This window comes from Hypanus sabinus, chromosome 1, assembly GCF_030144855.1.
Source record: "Hypanus sabinus isolate sHypSab1 chromosome 1, sHypSab1.hap1, whole genome shotgun sequence".
Lineage (NCBI taxonomy): Eukaryota > Metazoa > Chordata > Chondrichthyes > Myliobatiformes > Dasyatidae > Hypanus > Hypanus sabinus.
The window spans coordinates 101,592,592-101,620,585 of record NC_082706.1 but is presented as its reverse complement, the minus strand read 5'-3'; the positions used below and the strand labels follow the sequence as shown (position 1 = coordinate 101,620,585).

The 27,994-nt window shown below is 41.6% G+C and overlaps 1 protein-coding gene across 2 annotated transcripts in view; it reads left to right on the top strand.

Annotated features, from left to right (window-relative positions):
• Positions 1-27,994, top strand: part of zhx2a (zinc fingers and homeoboxes 2a) — a 121,207-nt gene that overhangs the window by 21,801 nt on the left and 71,412 nt on the right. The window contains exon 2 of one of the 2 annotated variants that reach the window (XM_059973049.1): positions 10,138-10,391. The exons of the other annotated variant lie outside the window; for it this stretch is intronic. The gene's annotated coding sequence lies outside the window, so the exon portion shown is untranslated. The remainder of the gene's footprint in view (positions 1-10,137; positions 10,392-27,994) is intronic. 2 annotated transcript variants of the gene reach the window in all.

Genomic DNA, 27,994 nt, shown 5'->3' with positions numbered 1-27,994 from the left:
TACTTTGTAGGCTAGTACCCAAGATGGAACCATCTAAATTTACAATCCTCTGCAGCTTCTTTCGGTCCTGCGCAGTAGCCTCCCCCCACCCCCCGCAACAGAAGTTTTTGAATGTATTTGTTGATATATCAAATCTCTTTAAACTCCTAATAAAGTTTAGCTGTTGTCTTGCCTTCTTTATAACTGTATTGATATAATGGGACCAGGTTAGATCCTCAGAGATCTTGACACCCAGGAACTTGAAACTGCTCACTCTCTCCACTTCTGATCCATCTATGAGGATTGGTATCTTACCCTTCCTGAAGTCCACAATCAGCACTTTCGTCTTACTGACGTTGATTGCCAGGCTGTTGCTGTGACACCACTCCACTAGTTGGCATATCTCGCTCCTGTACGCCCTTTCGTCTCCATCTGAGATTCTACCAACAATGGTTATATCATCAGCAAGTTTATATAAGGTATTTGAGCTATGCCTAGCCTGGGCCATCTTTTAATTCTTTCCCACTTACTTATAATGAGGCAAACAAAATTGAAAACCATATTCTTGTTGAAGCCAGTCAGTTTCAGAGAGCAAACAGGTTTGAGAGTAAGAGGATCAGTCAAAGAGTCTTCCTATTGTACTATCATTTACGAAACAATTAGTGTGGTGCAGGTGGTAGAACTCTGCCTGAAGCTCCAGCAACCCTGATTCAATCCTGACGTTCAGTGTTTTCCCATTCTCCCTGTGACTGCTGGATTTCGTTCAAGTGCTCCTGTTTCTTCTCACTTCCCAAAGACTAGGTTAATTGGCTGCTGTAAATTGCCCCTAAAGTAAATGTGAGCAGAAGAATCTGAAGGAATTTGAGCACAATGTGGAAAAGTAAAATGGATTATTTCAATTGGGTGTTTGTTGGCTAATGAGGTGACTCTCCAGGAGGCGCTCATGGCGTGAGGCATACTTCAGCCTCGCTCTATTCCTTTCACTCTTTTACCCATAATCGCCCTTAATTACCTTATTTATACCTACACTAAAGGGTTTATACCACAGATACACTTTTTGAGCTTTGATTTGAATTTGCTGGAAATGCATACCAGAAAACAGGAAAGGCCCCAACGGCAACAGAAAAAAAGATGGTGACTCTACACCATCCAAGCAAGTCCCCCTAACTTTTAAAACAATGTCGAAGCTTCTAGATGAAAAACTCAGCCAAAGATTCTACAAGTTTGAAGGAGTTTTAAAGACGGTTGAAGACAGTATTAAGTCGTTTCGACGTAGATTTGAACTACAACAAGCAAGAATTTCAGAACTTGATGAAGCCGTTCACCAGAGAGATCGAAGGATTGAAACTTTGGAACAAAATCTATCTTTGGCCTCTCAATTGTTGGAATTTTATAAATCTGAAGTTTTCAACCTCGAAAATCGATCCCGGAGACAGAACCTGCGGGTAATCGGGCTTAATGAAGACGTTGAGAGGGGTGATCCTATTGAATACTTTTCTCAATTTCTAATGGATGTATTTGGCTCAAAAGTTTTCAATACCCCTCCCCCCCCCCATTGATCGATCGTGCCCATTGCACTCTGCGTCCTAAACCTCCCAGAGATGCTAAGCGGAGGCCAGTTTTTATTCGTCTCCATTTTGCTCATATCAAGGATCGTCTGAATTCGAATTGCCCGGCGGAAGGGTATGATCAATTTTCAAAGTTTCAAATTTTGCATCGCCAAAGATTTTAGTCCTGAAATTCTGAGGAAATGGATGTCTTTTAAATCTGTAATGTCTGAGTTCCATCGAAAAGGTTTTAAACAAGCTGTTGTTTCCAGTGCGTTTGAGAATTGTCCTTTCCGATAACTCTCGCTGATTGTTTAATTCTCCAAGTGAAGCTCAAAGATTTCTCGACGATCAGCGTTCGTCTGCACCGGATTAATCAACATACTGTTTTTTTAAATTTCTATTTTTATGTTTTTTTTTTAAAGCTAATAATTAGCTTATAGATCTGCACCTTTAATTTGAGGGTCTTTGATTTTGGTCTGTAGTTTAGGTATTTCTTATATGTCTAGATAAAAGTTTTATTTTCCTTTGGTGATTCTGCTCTTACTTTTAAACTTTTGATTCTGAAAGTAATTGAAGATTTGGTGTTTGATTCTTCCTCCTTTGAAATTTTCATGGGGAAGTCCTCAGTGTTTTTTTTGGGGGGATTTTTCCTTTTCAAGATGTCGTCCTGCCCTCTTCTTCCCATAAGACCTTATTTTTTCAATATGTCATTTTCAATCGTTTGTGTTTGAAAATAACTAACAATACGAATTGATGATTTTTTAACAAAATATTAGTACAGTGGTACTCTGTTTTATGATTTAAATTCTTAGTTTTCTTTTAAAAAACTTTTTTACTAACCGTTGTAGTTTTTTCTCTTTTACTGTAATCTTTATTTATTTTCTTGAATATGAGTGGGTTTTTTAATCATATCTTTTCTCATGTATATCACAATTATTCTAGAATTGACTACTTCTTTATTGATTCTCGTTTAATTCCATCTGTTATTGACTGTGACTATGATTCCATTGCCATCTCCAACCATGTGCCCTTGAAACTATCTCATCAAGATAATGGATACATTTTCTAGTACTACACAATGGCGGTTCAATTCTATTGTGCTTCAGGGCTCAGACTTTGTCAATTTTATTCAGGAACAGATGGATTTTTTTTCCACAAATTTTACGGAAGAAATTTCCAGTGGCGTATTATGTGACACTTTTAAAGTATATATTCGTGGATAAATTATTTCATATTCTACTGGAGTGAAAAAAACGATTTAATAATGAAATAGTTATGCTGTTTGACAAGATTAAAGAAATTGTTAAGAAATATTCTATTGCTCCTTGTAAGGAGCTTCATAAAAAGAGAGCCGAACTTCAAAATGGTGCATACTCTATTATTAACATCCTCGATAGAAAATCAGTTACTTAACACTAGGTCCAGTTTTATATACATGGTGATAAATCTGGTAAATTACTGACTAATCAATTGAAAACTGCTTCAGTTAAATGTCAGATTATCAAGATTCGTAAACGAGATGGTACTCTGATGGTTGATCATGTGATAAACAAATCTTTTCAAGAATTTTATACTTTATACAATCAGAATCTCCTGATGACCCCACTATAATGTATGAATTTTTAAGGAAATTGAATATTCTGAATTTATCACCCAATGAATGTTTAACATTAGGTGCACCTATTACAGAAGAAGAAATAAAGGGGGCTATTTTTTCGATGAGTTCAGGTAAAGCACCTGATCCGGATAGTTACACAGTAGAATTTTTTAAATCCTTTTCTACGATACTGTCTCCTTGTTATGTAAAATCACTAAGGATGCATTAACTGTAGTTAAGTTACAGCAATCTTTCTACGAAGCTTCTATTTCCCTAATTCTAAAAAAAGATAAAGATCCTACTGAATGTGTATCATATAGGCCTATATCCTTGTTGAATGTGGATTCCAAGATTTTTCTAAAATATTGGCAACTAGCTTGGAGAATAGACTGTCTCAAATTATTTCTGTCGACAAGACTGGATTTATTAAAAAACTGTTATTCGTCTTTTAATATTAGGAGATTAATTAATATAGTTTACACTTCCTCAACTAGAACTCCAGAATGTGTCATTTCACTGGACGCTGAGAAAGTGTTTGACAGAATTGAATGGCCATATTTACTCAGCATGCTTGAGAAATTTAATTTTAGTCCAGAATTTATATCCTGGATTAAATTGATATGCCATACCCCTTCGGCTTCGGTATTTACCAATAATCAAAGATATCCCTTTTTTTAGTTGTTTCATGGCACTAGACAAGGCTGTCCTCTTAGCCCTTTATTATTCAATATTGCTTTGGAACCTTTATCTATTGCTATTTCTGACTCACCCAATATATTTGGCATTACCCGTGGGAATGGGACATACAAGCCATCATTATATGCAGATGACCTGTTACTTTATATCTCTAACCCTGAGAAATCCATTCCTGCGCTTAGCTTTTCTGGCTACAAACTGAATCTTAAGAGTGAGCTCTTCCCATTAAATATGCAGGTTCCAATTTATAAAGGTTCACCATTCAGACTGGTTACAGATTATTTTACTTTGGTGTTAAAATTACTAAGAAGCATAAGGGTTTATTTAAGGTCTTTTTTTTTTACCTTTAATTGATCAGGTTAAACAGTTGCTTACTAAATGGTCCGCATTGTCTTTATCACTGATTGGTCAAATTAATGCTATTAAGATGATTATTTTACCTAATTTTTTATATTTATTTCAAGCACTACTAATTTTTATTTCTAAATCCTTTTTTGATATTGTTGACTCTAAAATTTCTTCATATAGATGGCAGAATAAAAATCCTAGGTTAAGTAAAAAAATATTTATAGAAGTCTCAAAAGGATGGTGGTTTGGCATTGCCGAATTTAAGATTTTATTACTGGGCAATTAATATCCGATATTTAATATTTTGGACACAGGATTTGGATGTAATTCAAACTCCACAATGGGTAAACCTTGAATGTAAATCTGTACAAGGGTTTTCATTGGTTTCTATTTTAGGGACCTCACCTATCTTTGCTCTTTCTAAATTCAATAAACAAATGGTTAATCCAATGATTAAATATACATTATGAATATGGTTTCAATTTTGTAAATTTTTTAGCTTGAACAAATTTATTCTATCAAGCCCTATTATATCTAATTTCTTTTTTCAACCCTCTGTTATGGATCATGTCTTTGATATGGAAAACGAAGGGTATATAACATGTTTTCATGATTTATACTTGGATAACTGTTTCATGTCTTTTGAACAGTTGTCCAATAAATATAATCTGCTCAGGTCCCTTTTTTTTAGATACTTACAAATTAAAAACTTTTTGAATAATATGTTACACACTTTTCCGAATTCATATCCAGCTGATATCACAGAAATTTTTTTTAGGTTTAAACCCTTATCAGAAGGGCTTAATAGCAACTATTTATGATATGATTATGAAAATACAGCCAGGTATATCAAATAAAATTAAGAATGAATGGGAAAGGGAACTTCAACTTTCTTTAGCCATAGAGAAATGGGAGAAAATTCTCCAATTAACTAACTCTTCCTCTATATGTGCTAAACAATTTAAGGTGGTGCATGGGGCCCACATGTCTAAAGACAAACTAGCTCGTTTTTACTCCCATATAAATCCTGTCTGTGATAGATGTTATTCTGAGGTAGCTTCTTTGACTCGTATGTTCTGGTCTTGTCCTCTTTTGGAGAAATATTGGAAAGATATTTTTGATATTATTTCAATAGTTTTGCATATTGATTTACATCCTCATCCTATTACTGCAATTTTTGCTGTCCAATGATGGAACATAGTTATTTAACCTCTTCGGCTCGTCGGATGATTGCATTTGTTATATTAATGGCTAGGACGGGGTCGGCAACGTTTACCACTGAAAGAGCCAATATGGACCCATTTCCCACAGAAAAGAAAACACTGGGAGCCACAAAACCCGTTTGACATTTAAAATGAAATAACACTGCATACAACGGTTTTTTTTGCCTTTATGCTATGTATAAACAAACTATAATGTGTTGCATTTATGAAATTGATGAACTCCTGCAGAGAAAACGAAATTACATTTCTGCATGCAACAAAAACATTTTGAACTCCAAAAAAAAGACGTTGGGTTGAAGGTTACTCCATAGTTAGCCTACCTTGGATCGAAGAATTAAAAGAAAGCGCGCACTGGCGGGTGTCAGGCATTGGCAGTGGTGATATATATTAATAGCGTTAAAAAACACGTTGTAGCGGTGTAGCGCTACACGCAGCGCTAAAATAAAGACACTGCAGTCAAAGGTAACTTTATTCGAACTAAACAGCCTTGATTTAAAGCCTCCCTCAACCTGTAGCCATGGGCGCGGATGCTCCAAAAGACACATACTCACAAACCCCCGTAGGCTATCTCCCTTAGCCGGAACGGTGGCTAATTGTGAGCCGGTTCGGATGTGCCAGGAAATGGGGTCTCCACAACGTTTTTAGATTGTACAAGATCAAGATTGTACATAATCTTCAAATTTTGAATTACATTTCAAAAACTAACAAACCACGGGGAGCCGCAGCACAGAGATGAAAGAGCCGCACGCATGCGGCTCCAGAGCCGTGGGTTGCCGACCCGTGGGCTAGGAGATCCATTTTATTGAATTGGAAAGAGATTAATCCTCCTACTGTATTCCAATGGTTTTCCCAAACTATAATCTTATTTATATCTAGAAGTAATCAGAAGTGTCACTTTTGAATTTCTTCGGTTAAATTCAAAGAAACTTAGAGACCATTTGTTCAACACTTTAATATGATGTAACTTGACCTTTTCCGAATCCATTTTATTAACCTTAAACATATGGATAGAGGAGCAGAGTTATTGACGTTATTGATTGTATCCAATGTAATATAATATCCCAGCTTTGTTTAGTTTTTTTGGTTTATTAATTTGGGTTTTTTTTTTACATGTTTTCATTTTTTTCTACCATGTTTAATCCCATTGAGAGTTTGGGAGGCTTAGTACATTTGTGTTATCGATAGCTTTTACTCGTATATACTGTTTACCAACAATGTAATCCCAATCTCTCTGTACTACTATTGTTATTATGCTTATGTTTTCAAAAATTAATAAAAAGATTAAAAAAGAGAGAAAGAAAGATGGCAATGAGGATTCAGTGGGGTAAAGGGCATTTATCTCCTATATATCTCTGTAATTGAGTGAATGTTGTGCATTTCCTACACCAACTTATTTATGCTTGACAGAATTCTGTGTGGGTGTGTTGCTAATCAGACTAATCAGTCATTTCATAAACCAATTACTTCAAATCATTCAGGAATAATTTTGTTATTTTTTAAAAATTTACTCTAGTTTTTGTATACAAGAATTATTTGCAAATGACATTCATGCATGCTGTGAATTTGCAGCTATGGGGAACAATAACCTGAGCAAAATATTTTCACTTTGCAATATTAGCATTCTTTGTTGCATTCAGGCTATCCTGTAGTTACTAACGCCTAACCCTAGGCACCAATGCGTACAAACGAGGTACTGTAATATTGAATTTGAAAGTCTGTTTCTAACAAACAGCTGAGCTAGTTCCTCTCTCCACTTTATCAGTCCTGTGAACTTTTCCTGCTGTTCATTACAAATAATATGGAAGTCTGGTTACCATGTCAGGTATTTTTATTGTCCTTTCTGACTTCTGGACAAAATTGATTTATCTCCATCTATAAAAACGGAGTCTTTTTATTACCCAAGGGAAACTTAGCTTGGATTGGAAGTCCTTTGCAACACATAGACCCGAGTTTCTGTGGACGCACTAGACCCAGCAGGAAGGTATGTTGCATTATAAAAGGGGAGGGTGAGCAGCCAGAAGTCTAGGTATATGTTGGTACCAATGACTTGGAAAAGAGAGGAGGTTCTGAAGAGAGGATTTCGGGAGTTAAGTTGAAAGCTGAACAGCAGGTCACCCATGGTAGCAGCCTCTGGATTGCTCTCTGTGCCATGCACCAGTGAGGGTAAGAACAGGATAGTTTGGCAGATGAATGCATGGCTGAGAAACTGGTGCAGGGGGCAGGGTTTCAGATTACTGGATCATTAGGGTCTCATCTGGGATAGTTGTGTCCTGTACAAAAGGGGCAAATTTGCACCTGAACCCAAGAGGAACAGATATTCCTGTGGACAGATTTTCCAGAGCTGTTGGGGAGTGTTTAAACCAGAGTTTCACAATGGGGGCAGTTACGTGCCCTATGGGGGGATTAGGGGAAATAGTTGTTGGGAGATTCAAGATTCTTTGGGGAGGACAATCGGTAAGTGGCACCCTAACTTGAGACACAAGACCTACGCAACCCTGTGGACTCACTGCCGTCAACATCTGATAGGCATTCCCAGTCTGCTGTTTTTAAATTTTTAATTTAGCTCTGTTGATGATGCATAAATATGTACAGTGTGAACTCTTGAGTCTATGGGCAGTGAAGTCTTGAATTCTAATCCTGCTAAGAAAGAGAAACTACAGAAAGTGTTACGTACCTGATGTTTGGTTTTATTCAGTTCCTGTTAGGTCAGCGATGCCCCTTGTCTTATTGTCATACAGTACTGTCTAGTGAAAGCATGAAACTATCAAGATTGCAGGATCACTTCTATAAAAGACACCCTGATCAGGCTACTTATGGTATTACTCAGTTCTAGAAGATGAAAGAAGCATTTGGAAAGCTTTCACACTTGAGTCGTTGGCTAAGAAAGCTGAAAATGACCTTGGTAGTAGTCTTATTGCTTCTTATAACATTTCCAAAATGACAGCAAAGTGTGGAAAATCTTATTCAATTCGTAAAAGATCAATAATGCCTGCTGTATCAGAAGTGCTCACCAGTATTCTCAAAAAGGATACCAGTATCTTAAAATCAATTCCTCTGAGTAATAACATTGTAGCTCATCGTATTGACAAAATGAGTGAAGACATTGAGCATTAACTCTGCACAGAGCTACAAAAAACAGAATTTGGGACACAACTGGATGAGTCAACTGTGTGAGACAATGAGGCATTGCTCATGACATATGTACAGTTTATCAAAAAATAGAAAAGTTTATGAAGAGATTCTCTTTGTAAAATTAAAAACAAATGTAAAGGGGGTTTCTTTTTCTTTCGTTACTATGTATATTAATCAAAATGACTTCTTTGTTTTGTTAAAAGTAGGAATGCTTCTTTGTTGCGAGAGAGTGCAGGAAGCTTGTTTGGGTTAAAATTTACTGATAGCGAGAATTGTATTCCTTTGTTAACCAGTTGGGATTAATGTTGTTCTGAGTCTGTAAACTGTTGTTGGCGGGCATTTTGGGGGTACTCAGCACGAGGGGGTTAGAGAGAGAGGACGCAATGCTGTGAGCTGGGCAAGGAACGGACCCCAAGCAGGGGTCCAAGGCCAGTAGGTACCACGAGGAGAGGAGATGAGGGTGGATGTGCTTGGTTGACCACTTCGGGTGGTCCTGAGCTGCGAGTCGAGGAGTTCGGAGGGAATCGAATGGTGGCCAGAAGACTTCAGTAATTGAGCTTCAACAGTTGTGCACGAAGTGGTTTGGACTTTGATAAAATCGGCACCTTTTCTTTATTTTCTTTTCCTTCATATATACTGTATTGTTATTAATTACTTAGTTATAGTAATAGCAGCATTGGGCCGATAACGAATTTAAATGCGAGCCAGTGGTGGTACAGCCTGGGGGAAGTATCTGAGGGTGAGACCCTCTTAGTGGAAGCTGCGAAATACCACGAGGGAGGGGAGTTGGCCGCTGAAGACACCTCGATGAGAGAGGGGTTGTGGCGACTGGCCCCTACAGCCGTGGAAGACGTAGGCAGCGTGTGTGTGGATTATAGGACTCTGAACAGGCGCGCTGAAGAGGCGATGGCCTGTCTGAGTGGTGCGAAGTGATTTAAGGTGCTGGATCTGAGGAATGGATGTTGCCAGATCCCGAAGAGTGAGGCAGACAAGGAGAAGACGACCATTATAGGTCCCCTAGAATTCTTGCGGTCCGAAAAGATGCTACAGGGCATATCTGGAGCTCTTGCAATCTTCCCGCAGGAAGACCATGGGGGATGTGGAGGTGTTTGGAGTTTTGGCAGATGTGGATGATCTCCTGGTATTTGGATTTGCCTTGGAAGAATATGAAGCGAGGCTGTTGCAGGGGCAGCTGAGAACTAAAGAGTTAAAGTGTTCTCTGGACATGTGCCAGGTCTGGCGAAGGTTGCAGCTCGTGAGTGACTGTCTCTATGGAATCAAGTTTGAAGTGAAGGCGTGGAGACTGGAGACAATGATCTGGAACCAGTTGGAAGACTTACAAGTTGAGGAAGACAAAGAAAGTTCTCTGACTAAGGACAACAGAAATCTGAGAGCCCAGAGAGGGGAGTTTGGGGAGGTGAAGCAATTGCGGACAGATCTTGGAAGAGGGAAACGGAAGCTGGAAGGAAACCTGAATATGACCATCAACAGTCTAATTGAAGTGGAAAACCTGAAAGTTGACCTGGAAGAAGTCATTAGGAAGAAAAAGCTGGAGATAAGTGCAGTGAATACTGGACTGGAGGCTGACAAATCTTTAACTGCTGCTTTTCAGGTCGGGGTGGAAGAAGCTGTTGGAGTAACTGCGTCCCAGATTGAGATGGCCAGGACACATGAGTCAGAACTGCTGAGCCTGTGGCGAGAGTTGGAGGGGCCAGAGAAGAAGCTGATATCTCAATTGCAGGAGGTTGAAGAGACTGCAGGAGCAGTGCAGGCCATGTGTTTCCGTTTGGAGAAGATCAAACAGCAGCTACCGATCGCAGAAATGAGGAGGAATACGGATTCGATGGATGATGTGCTGGATGTGTGGTACATGCTGCCTTTTGCTGACTTTCCCTCGATTGAGGAAGAGACCTTTGGCCCTTCTCCCACTGAGTCAGGTGTTGTGGGGAGAGTTAGCTGTGGGCAGCAGGGGGCTCAGAGTTTCAGTGGGGGCATGAGTGAGAGGTTAAAAGAGGAGTTGGTAGTGGGCCTGATGTATCCCCAGTTGTGTTTGAGCCTGAAGGGTTTAGGTGAGGGGGTACGGAGGTCTCGGAGGGTTAGGGAACTCCCAGATAAGTTGACCTATGTAGCGCCTGAGGTTTACTGTTTGGGAAGCAATGCCTTTTCTCTATTTTCTTTTCCTTCATATATACTGTATCGTTATTAATCACTTAGTTCTAGTAATCTTTATAAATTGTAATCATTTAATCGCATATGGTGTACTGTCTGTTTCTGGGCGAGGCGGGGACATCACACAGCATCCTCACCAGCTGATTACCCAGTTTGGCGGGGCCGAAGGCTGCTCCCCCTAGACGAAATGAGCTGAGCGAGCCTGAGGCAACCCAGGGGTTACACAAATATCAATAAAGAATCAATCTACAATGAACTCAAGATGTATATTGAGGTTTAAAGTATTCCGATTCGGAACATGATCTCTTGTGCAATAGATGGAGCAACGTGTATGACAGGTCGTCATTCTGGTTAAGTGACATTTACAAAAAAGGAAATTCTGAGTTTGCAATCCATTGTGTAATTCATCATCAACATCTCACAGCCTAAAACTTCAGCCAGTGACTTATTTCAAACATGACTCTTGTAATATCTGCTATCAGTAAAATTAAAGCTCATCCATTAAGTAGCAGAATATTTCCCCAGTTATGCCAAGATAACAATGAAGAGTTTGAACACTTGCTTCTTCAAATTGAAGTGCATTGGCTGTCAAAAGTCTGCTGCTTAAAACATTTCTTTGATCTTTTTGATTCTGTGTTTCAATTTTTTGCTCAAAGTCGACACGAGCTTAGGAAACAAGGTTGAACTTCTACGTGGAGATGTGGCACAGCTAGATGATCTGTATTTTTTTAATGAACATTCTAAATATGAAACTGCGGAGTGAGAATTTCAATTTAATCCAGGCAAAAAGTGCAGTGTCCACTTTTATTGGAAATATATAACCAAAACATTGGGAGAAGAATGTTCTCACAGTTTCCCTGCACGGAAGGTATGGCATTCTCTTTCACAGACAGTGATTTGCAAAAGTACTGCTTATATCTACAGTCACTGAAGAAGGATATTCAGTATTGATTCAAGGGTTTGAATGATCTGGAAATCCCGGACTGGGTAATTAATACATTTCTTTGCAAAGTGGAAAACAGGAAGAGAGCTTGCAAGAAGAAATTACCAAAATTTAGAACGATGAAGAAGCAAAAATGCTTTTCAAAAATGTTGGCTTTTTTGGTATGTGATTACACTGTGATACAAAGTTTCCTGGTCTTCGGAGAAGAGCCAAATTGCTCTTCATTGCATTTCCATCCTCCTAGCTTGTTGAAAGAGGCTCCAGTGCAGTGAACCACATACTCAAAAAAACAGAAACCACTCTGACATTGTTACGCATGGCAACTTGAGGCTTTTGCTGTCACAGTTTGAACAAGGTATTTCAACTCTTGCTAAAGCCCATCAAACTCAAGGACCACATTGATATTGAAACTGTGGTACAGTACACAGCTATTGTGTAAGCTAGGTTTAAAGACAAATACAAATTTAAAGCAGGATCATTTTTCTCATGTTGGCATATGGGGACGCTGGGAAGTGTATCGTGCCTAAGAGGGATGTTAGCAAGTATGAAGGTGCTTTGGGGGATCCTGGCAAGTATGACAATTATTTGGGGGGGCGGTATTGGGCTAAAAAAGTTTGGGATGCTCTGGTTTAAACTAATTGGCAGGGTGATGGGAACCAGAATGTAAGGGTTGAGGATAGGCCTGTTGGTTTACAAGCTGAGACAATGTGTAGTGAGATTGTCAGGAAGATTGACAGGTAGGTGATGGGGCAAAATTGCAGTCAGTGGAATGAGTTGCAGTGTAATGGGGGATAAAATTGTTAAGGGTGACAGATACAGGACTGAAGGTGTTACTCTGTTTACTGTGCATTCAAATATAAGGTAAATGATCTTGTCGCACAGTTAGAGATTGGCAGTTATGATGTGGGCATCACTGAGTGATGGCTGAAAGAAGATTATAGTCGGGAGCTTGATATTCAAGGATACACTTTGTATTGAAAGGACATGCAGGTAGCCAGACAGATGTTGTGGCTCTGGTTTTATCATGGCAGTAGAGGAGCCCATAGACCAAGATATTGGAATGGTAATGGGGATTGGGATTAAATGGTTGGCCACTGGGAAATCCAGCTTTATGAAGATGGAGTGAAGGTGCTCGACAAAGCAGTCCCCAGCTTACGTCCCATCTCACCAATGTAGAAGAGGCTGCATCGGGACCACTGGATGTAGTAGATGACCTGAACAGGTTCTTGGGTGAAGTGTTGCCTCGCTTGCAAGGACTGTTTGGGGCCCGGAACGGAGATGAGGGAGGAGGTGGACGGGCAGGTGGAGCACTTTGACTTGCAGGGTTAAGTGCCTGGAGAGAGATTAGTGGGGAGGGATGAATGGACAAGGAAATCTCAAAGAGACCTCTTGGCAGAAATGACATCTGGGTGGAATATTTTGTTTATAACCTTCAATGTCATTCTTAAGCAGCTCAAATAAAATAAATATAACTGCATCACTAAGCTGAGATTTGTTACTGCTGGGCACTTGATGTTTAGAAGAATCTAAATCTATAATAATGAACCGTCTGTTCCCTGTGAGATGCTAATTGGTGGCTTTATTAAAGTTGTGGTGAATGAAAATAGTTAATAGGTTTACTCAGGTTCATCATGCAATTTAAATTTCTGTTTCAAGCAGTTCCATTTCTGCCTCCTTTCCTTTCTTTTAAGTAACTCCTGCTTTGTCCCAAGGTAAAACTGTGTTTCAGGTGTAGGTCATACGGCCGTTGCTGCTGTTCTCCCATTCAGTTAGTCTGATCCTATTAACTTTCATTTTAAATGAACTCGATGGCTTGAGCTTCCTTAGCCTTGCGTTAAGGAATTTGTTCTCATCTCAGTCCTAAATGGCTTTCTAATTCTGAGGTGGAGCCCTGATTCTGGGCCCCTTCACCCTTCTCCCGGTATCAGGCATAAAAACTGCAAGTTTCAGAGATCTCCTTTCATTTTTCTAAACTGTAGCAAACTCAGCCCTTGTTTGTTCTATCCCTTGTGCAGAAAGCCTGCCATCCTTGGAATTAGTCCAGTTAAACTCCCTCCAGGACATGTACCCTGTTCTTAGAACTTCAGAATTATATCACCAGCATATGTCGTGAAATTTGTTATTTTTGCAGCAGCAATACATTACAATACATAATACAAACTGCATAACACTATTTCTAAATAACAAAATTTAAATAAGCAGCGCAAAAACAGTAGTGAGGTAGTGTTCATAGGTTCAATATCTATCCATTCAGAAATCTGATGGCAGAGGGGAAGAAGTTGTTCCCGAATCATTGAGTTTGTGCCTTCAGGCTCCTGTACCTCCTTCCTGATGGGAGCAATGAGAAGGGGTCATGTCCTGGGTAATGGTCCTTATGATAGATGCCATCTTTTTTGAGGCAACACCTTGAAGATGTCCTGGATGCTATGGAGGCTATTTCTCATGATTGAGCTGACCGAGTTTATAGCTTTGTGCAGCTTCTTGCGATCCTGTGCAATAGTCCGCCCCCAGGTGGAGATGCAGCCATTTAGAATGCTCCACACTAGTGGCCTCCGTCGGTCGTGGTGGACCATGGGTACTGCGCCTCTGATAGTCACGGGGAGTGGCTTCTCCAGGGCACAAGCCAGGGCAGTTGATACAGAGATCCATCTGTTGCCCATGCAGTGGGACCCCCCCTCTCCATGCTGATGACGGGTCCAAAGGAACGAAGAAAATCGGTACGGTTTGGTGCCCTCTGCATCGCAGGAGTCGCTGTGCCGGTGCTGGGTACTGCAGTCAGCCGCCTTTGGTGACATACCAAATCTCCTCAAATTCCTATGAAATATAGCTGCTGTCATGCCCTCTTTGTAACTGCATTGATATGTTGGGCCCAGGACCGATCCTCAGAGATGCTGACACCCAGAAATTGAAATTACTTACTCTTTCCACGTCCCATTCCTCTGTGAAAACTCACATATATTTCCTCATCTTACCCTTTCTGAAGTCCGCAATCAATTCTGTGGTCTTACTGACGTTGAGTGCCAGGTTGCTGCTGTGATACCACTCAGCTAGCTGACATGTCTCGTTCCTCTCCGCCTTCTCGTCGTCATCTGAAATACTGTCAACAATAGTTGTGACATCAGCAGATTTATAGATAGCATTTAAGCTGTGTCTAGTAACCCAGTTGTGGGTGCAGAGAGAGGGTGGAGCAGTGGAAATTATTTCTGATCTCACAGACAGCGGTCTTTGAGGAAGTCAGGATCCAGTTGCAGAGAGAGACTTACTAGAAGTGTGCAGAATAGTTCTGATGAAGTCTTGCCAAGGCCCTACATCAAAGCAGGATCATTTATATCTCATTGAATTCAGTCTGTTGGGGTCTTCAGTTTCCTCACAAAGCAAGGTCATTCTTCTTGGTCTCCTGTACGACGACTGACCACGAATTGACCAAAAATAAATTGAATCATTTTAGTGCCGTACTGTAGTGAGTGTAATGCAAACGCTGGTGCATCATCCACCATGGTATCTTGTCACATCAGTCAGTGTAAAATTAGCAATGCCATATTATTTTTGCCATATTAAGGCATGTTGTCAGTAGTCAACACGATCCAAATCGGCCCCCAAAAAGTTGGTAACATCTAAATCACAAACTGCATTTTGGCCAATTGTTGTCCAAAGATGGGAGTCAACAATAGTTAGAAACATCTGAAGCAGGGAGATAATTTTAATATTTCTACCCTTAAACTTTTTTATATGATGCAGCTCGATGACCTTCGCCTGGTCAGGGAGAGTGAGGAGGTGATAGAGAGGAGTTACAGGCAGGTGGTCACTCCGGGGCCACGGGAGACAGATAGGTGGGTCACGGTCAGGAAGGGGAAGTGGCAGGTACTAGAGAGTACCCCGGTGGCTGTACCCCTTGACAATAAGTACTCATGTTTGAGTACTGTTGGGGGGGACAGCCTACCTGGTGGAAGTGACAGTGGCCGGGCCTCCGGCACAGAGGGATAGAAGAAAGAGGACCATAGTAATAGGGTACTCAATAGTCAGGGGTTCAGACAGGCGGTTCTGTGGAGGTGATCGGGAGTCCCGGATGGTAATTTGCCTCCCTGGTGCCAGGGTTCGGGACGTTTCTGATCGCGTCCAAGATATCCTGAAGTGGGAGGGTGAGGAGCCAGAGGTCATGGTACATATAGGTACCAATGACATAGGTAGGAAAGGGGAAGAGGTCCTGAAACAAGAGTATAGGGAGTTAGGAAGGCAGTTAAGAAGAAGGACCGCAAAGGTAGTAATCTCGGGATTACTGCCTGTGCCACGCGACAATGAGAGTAGGAATAGAATTAGGTGGAGGATGAATGCGTGGCTGTGGGATTGGAGCAGGGGGCAGGGATTCAAGTTTCTGGATCATTGGGACCTCTTCTGGGGCAGGCGTGACCTGTTCAAGAAGGACGAGTTACACTTGAATCCTGGGGGGACCAATATCCTAGCGGGGAGGTTTGCTAGGGCTACAGGGCGGACTTTAAACTAGTAAGATGGGGGGGAGGGAATCAATTTGAGGAAATCATGGGAGAGGAGGTTAGTTCACCAGTAGGGCAAGTAAATAGACAGTGTGTGAGGGAGGAAAGGCAGGTGATGGAGAAGGGATGCGCTCAGCCCGAAGATGTAGGGGAGAAGAAAGAAAAGGATAATAAATTGGAATGCATTGTTAGGGATGAAAAGAGAGGAGGGGGTGGAGAGTATCTTAAATGTATCTATTTTAATGCTAGGAGCATTGTAAGAAAGGTGGATGAGCTTAAAGCATGGATTGATACCTGGAATTATGATGTTGTAGCTATTAGTGAAACATTGTTGCAGGAAGGGTCTGATTGGCAACTAAATATTCCTGGATTTAGTTGCTTCAGGTGTGATAGAGTAGGAGGGGCCAGAGGAGGAGGTGTTGCATTGCTTGTCCGAGAAAATCTTATGGCAGTACTTTGGAAGGATAGATTAGACAGCTCCTCTAGGGAGGCTATTTGGGTGGAATTGAGGAATGGGAAGGGTGTAGTAACACTGATCGGAGTGTATTATAGGCCACCTAATGGGGAGCGTGAGTTGGAAGAACAAATGTGTAAGGAAATAGCAGATATTTGTAGTAAACACAAGGTGGTGATGGTGGGAGATTTTAATTTTCCACACGTAGACTGGGAAGCTCATTCTGTAAAAGGGCTGGATGGTTTAAGAGTTTGTGAAATGTGTGCAGGATAGTTTTTTGCAACAATACATAGAAGTACCGACTAGAGATGGGGCAGTGTTGGATCTCCTGTTAGGGAATGCGATAGGTCAGCTGACAGATGTATGTGTTGGGGAGCACTTCGGGTCCAGAGATCACAATAGCATTAGCTTCAATATAATTATGGAGAAGGACAGGACAGGACCTAGAGTTGAGATTTTTGATTGGAGAAAGGCTAACTTTGAGGAGATGCGAAGGGATTTAGAGAGAGTGGATTGGGTCAAGTTGTTTTATGGGAAGGATGTAATAGAGAAATGGAGGTCATTTAAGGGTGAAATTATGAGGGTACAGAATCTTTATGTTCCTGTTAGGTTGAAAGGAAAGGTTAAAGGTTTGAAAGCACCATGGTTTTCAAGGGATATTAGAAATTTGGTTCGGAAAAAGAGGGATGTCTACAATAGATATAGGCAGCATGGAATAAAGGAATTGCTCGAGGAATATAAAGAATGTAAAAGGAATCTTAAGAAAGAGATTAGAAAAGCTAAAAGAAGATGATGAGAAAAGAATAAGGTGAAAGTAAATCCGAAAGGTTTCTATAGTTATATTAAAAGCAAGAGGATAGTGAGGGATAAAATTGGCCCCTTAGAGAATCAGAGTGGTCAGCTATGTGTGGAGCCGAGGGAGATGGGAGAGATTTTGAACGATTTCTTCTCTTCGATATTCACTAAGGAGAAGGATATTGAATTGTGTAAGGTGTGGGAAACAAGTAAGGAAGTTATGGAACCTATGACAATTAAAGAGGTGGAAGTACTGGCGCTTTTAAGAAATTTAAAAGTGGATAAATCTCCGGGTCCTGACAGGATATTCCCCAGGACCTTGAGGGAAGTTTGTGTAGAAATAGCAGGAGCTCTGACGGAGATCTTTAAGATGTCATTAGAAACGGGGATTGTGCCAGAGGATTTGCGTATTGCTCATGTGGTTCCATTGTTTAAAAAGGGTTCTAGAAGTAAACCTAGCAATTATAGACCTGTCAGTTTGACATCAGTGGTGGGTAAGTTAATGGAAAGTATTCTTAGAGATAGTATTAATAATTATTTGGATAGACAGGATCTGATTAGGAGTAGCCAGCATGGATTTGTGTGTGGAAGGTCATGTTTGACAAACCTTATTGAATTTTTTGAAGAAGTTACGAGGAATGTTGACGAGGGTAAGGCAGTGGATGTAATCTATATGGACTTCAGCAAAGCCTTTGACAAAGTTCCACATGGAAGGTTAGTTAAGAAGGTTCAGTCGTTAGGTATTAATGCTGGAGTAATAAAATGGATTCAACAGTGGCTAGATAGGAGATGCCAGAGAGTAGTGGTGGATAATTGTTTATCGGGATGGAGGCCGGTGACTAGCGGGGTGCCTCGGGGATCTGTTTTGGGCCCAATGTTGTTTGTAATATACATAGATGATCTGGATGATGGGGTGGTAAATTGGATTAGTAAGTATTCCGATGATACTAAGGTAGGAGGTGTTGTCGATAATGTGGTGGGTTTTCAAAGCTTGCAGGGAGATTTATGCCGGTTAGAAGAATGGGCTGAATGTTGGCAGGTGGAGTTTAATGCTGAGAAGTGTGAGGTTCTACATTTTGGCAGGAATAATCCAAATAGAACATTGAGGGTAAATGGTAGGGCATTGAGGAATGCAGAGGAACAGAGAGATCTAGGAATAACAGTGCATTGTTCCCTGAAGGTGGAGTCTCATGTAGATAGGGGGGTGAAGAAGGCTTTTGGAACGCTGGCCTTTATAAATCAAAGCATTGAGTACAGAAGTTGGAATGTAATGTTAAAATTGTACAAGGCATTGGTAAGGCCAAATTTAGAATATTGTGTGCAGTTCTGGTCACCGAATTATAGGAAAGATATCAATAAATTAGAGAGAGTGCAGAGACGATTTACTAGGATGTTATCTGGGTTTCAGCACTTAAGTTACAGAGAAAGGTTGAACAAGTTAGGTCTCTATTCATTGGAGTGTAGAAGGTTGAGGGGGGATTTGATTGAGGTATTTAAAATTTTGAGAGGGATAGATAGAGTTGACGTGAATAGGCTGTTTCCATTGAGAGTAGGGGAGATTCAAATGAGAGGACATGATTTGAGAGTTAGGGGGCAGAAGTTTAAGGGAAACACGAGGGGGTATTTCTTTACTCAGAGAGTGATAGCTGTGTGGAATGAGCTTCCTGTAGAAGTAGTAGAGGCCAGTTCAGTTGTGTCATTTAAGGTAAAATTGGATAGGTATATGGACAGGAAAGGAGTGGAGGGTTATGGGCTGAGTGCGGGTAGGTGGGACTAGATGAGATTAAGAGTTCGGCACGGACTAGGAGGGCTGAGATGGCCTGTTTCCGTGCTGTGATTGTTATATGGTTATATGGTTAAACACTTAAACATTGTAATCTGAATTGCTTAGAGATACAAATGGGCAATTTTATTGCTGAATTAAAAATGCCAGTGGCTGTTTCTGTTTTTCCCGTTAGTCCCTGGACTTTGCTGGCCATACTGCTGCTTCAGATTTGGACCTCAAACTGCCACTAACCCTCCAAAGTCCCTCCTGTCTTGGCAGAAAGTGAACATTTCCATGGAGATCTGATGACCCACAACTGCTCCCATGCTTGCTGGTGTCCAGATAATGTGTTTTTAATTTTCTTTAGTTTGATTATCTTTTTGTTTTGGTTTCTTCATTGGTAGTATTTGAAATGAAGAATTAATTGTTTGCAAACTGACTTGAGTCATGAGTAGAGATAAAGAAACAGGTTCTTCAACCCATTGAGTCCCTGATGTGAGCTACAGGCACCCGTTCATACTAATCCTACATTCATCCCATTTCTTATTCTCGTTAACTCCCTTAACTTTCTACCCCACACCAGCAATTTCCAGTGGCCAGATAACCAATTAGCTGTAGGAAACCAGAGGAAATCCATGCATTCACAGGGGGAAACGGCACACAAACAGCACCTGAGGTCAGGACTGAACTTGAATCTCTTGAACTGTGGTGAACTAAGCATATGAGGGAATGTAGAAAGCTTTCTGATCAATCTCTTAATATCAATTTTTAAAATACAGGCAGCCCTCCTTATCTGCAGGAGATTGGTTCCGGGACCCCCCGCAGATGCTCAAGTCCGTCCCTTATATAAAATCGCGTAGTATTTGCATATAACCTACGCACATTCTCCCGTATACTTTAAATCATTTCTAGATTGCTTATAAAACCTACTACAATGGAAATGCATTGTAAATAGTTGTTATACTGTATTGTTTAGTGGTCAGTGGTGGCCAGTGCTATCATGTTTGCTGTTGTGTGCTGGGGCAGCAGGCTGAGGGTAGCAGACACCAACAGAATCAACAAAATCATTTGTAAGGCCATTGATGTTGTGGGGGTGGAACTGGACTCTCTGACGGTGGTGTCTGAAAAGAGGATGCTGTCTAAGTTGTATGCCATCTTGGACAATGACTCCCATCCACTCCATAATGTACTGGTTGGGCATAGGAGTACGTTCAGCCAGAGACTCATTCCACCGAGATACAACACTGAGCGTCATAGGAAGTCATTCCTGCCTGTGGCCATCAAACTTTACAACTCCTCCCTCGGAGTGTCAGACACCCTGAGCCAATAGGCTGGTCCTGGACTCACTTTTCCACTTGGCATAATTAACTTATTATTTAATTATTTACAGTTTTATATTGCTATATTTCTTAACTATTCTTGGTGCGGCTGTAATGAAACCCAATTTCCCTTGGGATCAATAAAGTATGTCTGTCCGTCTGTTTGAATAATGACAAGTAAAAAAGTCTGTACATGTTCAGTACAGACGCAACCATTGTAGCTCTTCCGGGAACGCTGATGCCGCCTCAGCATCAGCCGATCCCGATTCTCCCGTGATCTTTAAGTTCTTGAGGCTGTCGTGCTTTACATAGCTAGCCAGCCATCCCCTACTAGCCTTAAACTCCTTCCTCTTGCTCATAACACAAGTAGCGAACAAATGAGACGCGAGGCGAGCAATGCTCAACTTCCAGGTTTTCCCGATCCGCAGTTGGTTGAATGTGTGCACGCGGAACCCGCAGATAAGGAGGGCCGACTGTATCTTAATTTAATATCTTTTCATGGTGTGTGCTGAATGGTTCAGGTTCGGCTGAACCTACTTGATACAGAATGTTTTTAAAACACCCTCCCCCTAACTCCCCCCCCCCCCCCCATCTTACTTTCTTCAAAAATTACTGCGATGCAGTTTGAACATAAAGCAGTACAGCACAGGAGGGGGCCCATGTCTGTGCTCACCATTATACCAATTTAAATGGCATCCCAGGGCGAGTACTCAGGATATGCTCAGCACAACTGGCAGCTGTGTTTACTGATATTTTTAATCTCTCCCTCTCCCAGTGTAGAGAGCCCTCTTGCTTCAAATTATCCACCATTGTCCCTTTACCAAAACAGACCAAGGTAACATCCCTGAACAACTGGTCCTGTCGCCCTCATCTCAGTAATAAGCAAATGCTTTGAGAGGCCAGTCAAGGATTACATCTGCAGCTTGCTACCACCCACACTGGACCCCTATAATTCGCCTGCCAACACAACGGATCAATAGACAACCCAATAGCCACTGCTCTACGTACGGTCCTTACACATCTGGAGAAGAAGAATGCTTATGAGAGAATGCTGTTCTTGGACTACAGTTCAGCATTCAACACCATAGTTCCACCCAGGCTCAACAAGAAGCTCAGAGACCTCGGCCTTGACTGTGCCTTGGGCAGCTGGATCCTGGACTTCCTATCAGATCGCCAGCAGGTAGTAAGAGTGGGCTCCCCCACCTCCAACCCTCTGACTCTCAATACAGGAGCCCCTCATGGCTGTGTACTGAGTCCCTTCCTTTACTCTCTGTATATCCATGACTGTGTCACCACCCACAGCTCTAATCTGCTAATTAAATTTGCTGATGACACTACATTGATTGGCCTAATCTCAAACAATAACGAGGCGGCCTGCAGGGAAGAAGTCATCTCTCTAACACAGTGGTGTCAAGAAAACAACCTCTCCCTCAATGTTGCAAAAACAAAGGAGCTGGTTGTGGATTACAGGAGGAATGGAGACAGGCTGCCCCCTATTGACATCAGTGGATCTGGAGTTGAGAGGGTGAACAGCTTCAAGTTCCTCGGTATCCACATCACTGGTCTATACACCTCAACACCTCTTTCACCTCAGACAGTTGAGGAAGTTCGATATGGACCCTCAAATTCCAATAAATTTCTACAGGGGCACAATTGAGAGCATCCTGACTGGCTGCATCACTGCCTGGTATGGGAACTGTACCTCCCTTTATCGCAGGATCCTACAGAGAGTGGTGTGGACAGCCCAGCACATCTGCGTCACTTTTATATACTTAGAGGTCCTCGGATCCAATCAGTAGCTTGTCCATATTTGAGCTCGTGCTTGCCTGCTTTGAGTGAAAAAGCTAATTGGCAAAGTCTGATTTAACTTCAGGGCAGGTCCTCATCTTGTTCACCTTTTTCTGTTATTCACTTGTTCAGGCTGCTTGCAAACCCTATTGACATCAGCTATACTGTGCAGATGGAGTTGTCTATAAAACAACTCACTCGAAAACTGTCAGGTGATGGCGTTGCTTTGTCAGCACCATCTGCACCATTAATATTGAATGTATTAACTCATTTTATTACTAAATGATCAGGCATGGCTCAGATTAAGCACGAGTCCAAAACCCTTCAGTCATGAGTTCTGAACGTTAGCAGTGGTGGTGCAGAAAACCATTTTTCTACATCTTGTTACAGTCCATCACCTGGTAATGAACAGGCTGTTCTTGTGGTCATCTTCAAGATGGTTTTGTCTGAAAGTCGGCAAATACACCAAAATCACTTTATATGACAAATTAAACCCTCTCAGAATCATAATACATGGTATAAAAAGCACACTAGACTAAAAAGAGAAAGCAATTACTAAAAATGGGGGGTGGGGTGGAGGAGGAGTTCTACTGTTCGTAGGAATGGATGTTTGTACGTATATCAAAATTTTAAACTTTAAGTTTTATGGGAACTTGTTGGTATATTCTGGTATCTGTCCATAATCAAGTGTTGTCAATGTCAAAAAAAGTATGTATATTCAGTTTCTTGCAGCTATTTACAGAAAAATAAAGAAATACAATGGATTTTATGAGGACGTTTATAAAGACTGACACCCTATGTGATTGTGAAGGTTCATTTAATATCAGAATGTATAGAGTATACAACCTGAAATTCCTACTCTTCACAGACACCCACGGAACAAGAAACTCCATAGAATGAATGATGAAACATCAAAGCCCCAAAGCCTCCCTGCCCCACTCGTGCACGTACTTGTGACAACAGAGGTACCACCCCCCCCCCCCCACCTTGCAAGCTGCAGCAGAAGTCTCCCAAAGAGATTGTGATTCAGAGCCCATCAGAACAAGTTAACAAATTTCATGTCACATGCCAGTGATAATAAACCTGATTCTGGTTCTGAAAACTACAGTCCCTGATCCAGCACTTTGGTATCTCAGACAATCGCTCCCTCCTCCCCGTGGTAACAAATTCCACAAATTCACTGCCCTCTGGCTAAAGAAGTTTCTGAGCAACCTGTTTTAAATGGACTAAAATGTTTTAAATGTTTTAAAATCCCTAGATTGTGCCCTCTTGTCCTAGACTACAGCACAATGGGAAATGTCCTTTCTGCATCTTCTCTCAAGGCCTTTCAACATTCAGAAGGTTTCAGTGAGATTACCCCCGCCCCCCCCCCCCCATCCTTCTAAATTCCAGTGCCATCAAACATTCCTCATATGCTAAACCTTTCATTCCTGGAATCATCCTTGTGAACCTCCTCTGGACCCTCTCCAAAGCCAGCACATCTTTTCTTGGTTAAGGAGCCCAAACTGTTCACAATACTTAAGGTGAAGCCTCACCAGTGCCTTATAAAGCCTCAGCATCACATCCCTGCTCTTATATTCTACACCTCTTGCAGTGAATGCTAACATTGTATTTGCCTTCACCACTATCAACTCAACCCGCAAGTTAACCTTCAGGGTGTTCGGCTCAAGAACTCTCAAGTCCCTTTGCATCACAGATTTTTGGATTTTCTCCCTGTTTAGAAAATAGTCTACCAAAGTGTATGACCTTGCATTTTATAACATTGTATTACATTTGCCACTTTCTTGCCCATTCTCCTAATCTGTCTCAAGTCTTTCTGCAGTCTGCTTGTTTCCTCAACACTACCTGTTCCACCACCAATCTTCGTATCATCTGCAAACTTGGCCACAAAGCCATCTGTCTGATTATCTAAACGATTGGTATGCAGCATAAATACTAGCGGTCCCAACACCAGCCCCTGTGGAACATCACTAGTCACTGGCTGCCAACCAGAAAAAGATCCTTGTATTCCCACTTGCTGCCTCCTACAAATCAAGCCACTGTTCTAACCATGCTAGTAACATTCCTGCTATACCATGGCTCTTAACTTGGTAAGCAGCCTTGTGTGTAGCACCTTGTCAAAGGCCTTCTGAAAGTCCAAATATACAACATCCACTGCATCCCCTTTATCTATCCTACTTGTAATCTCCTCAAAGAATTCCAACAGGTTCGTCAGGCAGTATTTTCCCTGAAGGAAACCATGCTGTCTTTCCTGTGTCACCAAGTGTTCCATAACCTCATCCTTAACAATTGACTCCAACATCTTCCTAACCACCGAGGTCAGGCTAACTGGTCTATAATTTCCTTTCTGCTGCCTTCCTCCTTTCTTGAAGAGTGGAATGACGTTTGCAATTTTCTAGTCCTCCGGAACCATGCCAGAGTCCAATGATTTTTGAAAGATCAGTACTAATGCCTTCACAATCTCTACTGCTACCTCTTTCAGAACCTTAAGGTGCAGTTCATCTGTTCCTGGTGACTTGTGTACCTTTTAGGCCTTTCAGTCTTTTGAGAACCTTCTCCCTTCTTATAGTAACTGCACTCACTTCTCTTCCCTCACACCCTTCAACACCTGGCACACTGCTAGTGTCTTCCACAGTGAAGACTGATGCAAATATCAAATATCCACTTTGATATTGTTTCCTAGTTTGCTTTCATATTTCATCTTTTACGTCCTAATGATAATTTTAGTTGCTCTCTGTAGGGTTATAAAAGCTTCCTAATCTTCTGTCTTCCCACTAATTTTGCTTTGTTGAATGCCCTCTCATTAGCTTTGACTTCCCTCCTTAGCCACGGTTGTACTATTTTGCTATCTTTTTTTTGGGTTTAGTATACTGCACCTTCCTCATTTTTCCCAGAATCTCAGGCCATTGCTGCTCTGCTTGTCATCCCTCCCACCACCTTCTTCCAATTTAATTTGGCCAACTCCTCTCTCATACTGTAATTTCTATTACTCCACTGAAATACTGCTACATCAGACTTTACTTTCTCCCTATCAGATTTCAAGTTGAACTCAATTATATTGTGATCACTGCCTCCTAAGGGTTTATTTACCTTTAAGCTCCTAAATCACCTCCAGTTCATTTTGTAATATCCAGTACAGTATAGCTGATTCCCTAGTAGGCTCAATGACAAGCTACACTAAAAAGCCATCTCGTAGACATTCAACAAATTCACTCTCTTAAGATGCATTACCAACCCGATTTTCTCAATTTACCTGCATGTTAAAATCTTCCATGACTATCATAATTTTGCCCTTTTGACACGCCTTTACTATTTCCTATTGTAATCTGTGGTCCACACCACAGCTACTGTTGGAAGGCCTGTATATAACTGCCATCAGGGTCGTTTTACTCTTGCAGTTTCTTAACTCAACCCACAAAAATTCAACACGTTCCAATCTTATGTCACATCTTTCTAATGATTTGATGCCATTCTTAATCAGCAGAGCCACACCACCCCCTCTGCCTACCTTCCTATCCTTCCAACACATTCAGCTCCCAACTACAACCGTCCTTCAGCAACAATTCAGTGATGACCACAAAATCATACCTGACTATCTGTAATAGTGCAACAAGATCATCCACCTTACTTCTTATACTCTGTGCATTGAGACATAGCACTTTGAGTACTGTATTTACCATTTTTTTGATTCTGCATCTTAATGCACTGATACTCACCCTGCTGGCTGTAATTTTGTCTGTTATCTGCCTACCCTGCCAGCAGTCTGACTGCATGCTATCTTTGAGCTTTTTTTTAAAACCATCCGTCTTATTCCTATTTAAACCCTCCCCACCAGCTCTAACAAACTTTACTCAAAGTAGAGATATTGGTGAATGCCTTTGTGATAGCACTTACTGGTCTAAGGCAGATCCTCTGATATAATAACGTCATGGAATTTTAAGTAGTTGTCTTTAAATCTCTACCTCTGATCCCCCAATGACGACTGGCTCACGGACCTCTGCTTTCCTCCTCCCTGAAGCCCGTAATCAGCTCCTTGGTCTTGCTGATGTTGAGTGAGAGGTTGTTGGTGTGGCACCACTCAGCCAGATTTTCAGGCTCCCTCCCGCATGCTGCGCCTAGCCACACAATCATGGGCATAATGTGAGCAGAGCAGGGGGCTAAGAACAATATCTCGTGGTGCACCTGCACTGATGCTGGTTGGTGGAGATACTGTTGACAATCCGTACTGACTGGGGCCAGCAAGTGAGGAAATAAAGGATCCAGCTGTACAGGGAGGTGTAGAGGTCCAGCTCTTGGAACTTATTGATTAGCTTTGAGGTGATGACAGCATTTAATGCTGAACTGCAGTCAATAAAGAGCATCCTGATGTAAGCATCTTTGCTGTCCAAGTGTACCAGAGATGAGTGAAGGGCCAATGAAATGGCAATTGCTGTTGACCTGTTGTGAGTTGGTTCATAACCAAGTGACATCCTGTACCTGTGTTTTGCTTAAAAATATTTACAATTCATTTCCACATCACAGTTCATCTCTATGCCACCCGCTGGGGTGAGTTAGCTGAATAAAGTTTTATTTTCAAACGAGAAAATCTGCAGATGCCGGAAATCCAAACAACACACAGAATGCTGGAGAAACTCGACAGGCCAGGCAGCATCAATGGAAAAGAGTGAACAGTCTTTGTTTCAGGCTGAAACCCTTCATCAGGATTGGAAAAAGAGATGAAAAGTCAGACATGAAGGTGGGGGGGGGGGGGGAGGGGAGAAAGAAGTACAAGGTGTTGGGTGAAGTAAAGAGCTGGGAAGTCAATTGGTGAAAGAGATAAAGAGCTGGATGGAGAAAGGGGAAACTGATAGGAGAAGACAATGACATGGAAGCGAGAAGGAGCACCAGTGGGAGGTGATGGGCAGGTAAGGAGATAGGGACAAAGAGGAAATGGGAATGACGAATGGCAATACCAAGTCAAGAAATCAACGTCTGTGCAACGAGGTTGGAGGTTACCCAGATGGAATACAAGGTGTTGCTCCTCTAACCCCAGTGTAGCCTCATCGCAGCAGTAGAGGAGGCCACAGACAGACATGCCGGAAGTAGAATTGATATGGCTTGCCACTGGGGGATCTCACATTTTCTCGGCGAAGGGGTCTCCCAATCTGTGTCGGGTCTCACCAACACACAGGAGGCCACACCAGGAGTACCGGACACAGTGGATGACCCCAACAGGCTCACAACTGAAGTGTTGCCTCACCTGGAGGGACTGTTTGGGGCTCAGTCTGGTAGTGAGTTTTACTTTCTTTGTTACTTCATTCTTCTTGTAGGAGAAAGAGCAGGCAAGCACTCCTTGTGATGCGAGAGCTTTACACTTTCCCCTGATCATTGTCTGTCCTCCATAGAGATTACTCCCAGGTCATGGTAAGGTTCTGCCCTTGTGAACTCTTCATAACCTAAACCGATTTTTGCAAGTCAGGAATACGGCTACCAACCAATTCCCACACAGCAGATGATACTTGCAATTTTGTGCTGGTCTCAAACACTTGTATGTATGTAAATTGGGAGATTATAAGTGGAGTAGGATGTGTAGGTGATAAATAACCTACAGGCCTGTAATCCTATTGAGTTACATACCGACTGGCATTGCAGGATCACAATAGAAAATAGAAATGGTGCCAAAGTAAAGCATTATATTTAATGCCAAAGCTGGTGTAATTGTTTAGCTAAGTCATTGGTTTTGTCTGCTCACCCAATTGAAGCAAAA